Consider the following 1,695-nt stretch of genomic DNA (forward strand, 5'->3'; position numbering starts at 1 on the left):
AGAGCGCTCGCTTAGCATGTGAGAGGTAGCGGGATCGATGCCTGCATTCTCCATTCTGCTTTTTCCTGGGCTCCAATCTTCACATTCAGCACTTGTGGCAACCAGCTGACAACGTCTTGCCTTGCGCTCCCATCTCCAGTGCTGGAGGCTGTCAAATGCTTTGCAGCACTGCAGCAAGCAAAGCGGCTGGATTTTGGCACGCAACGAGAGCGGAAAGGTCAAGTGAGTGATGGCAAAAGAAAGCACAGTGGGCACACTGCCTTCTCTGAGGATCGAACTCAGGACCTTCAGATTATGAGACTGACGCGCTGCCTACTGCGCTAAGAAGGCACTGCCATGCAGCACGCCCAAGTAGACCAAGTTGCAAAGTGTTCCCAAGCCGCAGGACAAAGTCGACACAAAACTGTCAGCCAGCCAGGAGTCAAAGCTATCAGCTTCCCATCCCTAGACAGACGTCTTATCCATTACAGCATTGGCCCAGGCTGTGGAGAGCAGCTGGCCGTTCACAGTCCCACAGCACAGCGGCAGCAATGGCTAGGCCAAGGCCTGAGCGGCAAACCATCAGCCAGCACTTTTGTCACTTCCCTTCCGTAGCTCAGCTGCTGCGGCGCAGGACTGTAGAGGAAAGCAGAGCAAAATCATCCTTTGGCCGCTGCTTAAATTCACACTTGAAGGAGTATGTGCTTTTTTAGAGTAAGCGTGTAGTAAGCAGCAATTAGCTGAAGGTAGCGCTCTTAACTTGACAAGTCGATGGCTGCTCAACGTGTTGCCGCCAAGGCACGGGATCCCTCGTTTCCTGTCTGCAAACTGCCTGCACGCGACTGTTTCACTTCCGCAGTTTCATCTGCTGGCCAGCAGGGGTTCGTCTTTGCTCCCCCAGAATATATAATATTCCATAAAAATTTGCAACCCTTTTCTATGCAATGTACATTTGCAAAACGCAGCAAAAATAGTGTTGGCGCATACAGCCCGAGGGGGTCTTACACGGGTGCCGGCCACTCGGTAAACTATGGCGGGAGGACCCCCTTACACAGTGGTCTTTCTCCATGGAGCCTTTGGAGCGGCTGCCCCAAGCTTTACTGCATCCCACAGCACGTAGTCCTGGACCTCGGAACGTGCCAGCGAGCGAAACTCAAGTCGTGGACGACTCTTTGCACTGGAAGAATTGGGATCGGAATTCCTCCTCCCCACCCCCACCTCCCGCCCCCCGACTGGACTTTAAAACTGGACTTTATGGAGTATGGGGAAGGAACCCCAACCCTCACGGACAATAGTACTGTGAATGAGAGCCGAAACCTTACACAAAGCACACAGACGCAGGCTGCATTCCGATGGATCAATTTCAAACATTCCAACATCACAACAGAACTGATAGTGTCAAAGGACTGGAATTTGGGACATTATCATAACAGTGACACAGCATAACTGCCGTCATGTAACACAATTAAGTAATTAGGGAGGCCATTCTTACAACTAACCGGCCCCAGGCCACAGCATTCACTCCTGTCGAGGCAGGAGAGAAACCTTTTCACGTATATCAGCTCTGGAGCCTGGAATACCTCACCCTGGTGGAGTTTATTGTTCTCGGTCATGGAAATAACATCAACATAAGTGGATCTGTCTGGACCAGGCAGGTAACTGACGAAAGAGATTAAAAGGTGCTAAGCGCTCACCATCCAGCAGGATGGCTCCAGG

General features: G+C 51.7%; 1 non-coding gene across 1 annotated transcript; it reads right to left on the reverse strand.

The window, feature by feature from the left end:
- Positions 1-257: 257 nt before the first annotated feature.
- trnam-cau (transfer RNA methionine (anticodon CAU)) lies at positions 258-330 on the reverse strand. Its single transcript has one exon. It is a non-coding gene; the product is annotated as a tRNA-Met (tRNA).
- Between the last annotated feature and the right edge of the window lie 1,365 nt (positions 331-1,695).

Source organism: Heterodontus francisci, chromosome 5 (assembly GCF_036365525.1).
Source record: "Heterodontus francisci isolate sHetFra1 chromosome 5, sHetFra1.hap1, whole genome shotgun sequence".
Classification (NCBI taxonomy): domain Eukaryota; kingdom Metazoa; phylum Chordata; class Chondrichthyes; order Heterodontiformes; family Heterodontidae; genus Heterodontus; species Heterodontus francisci.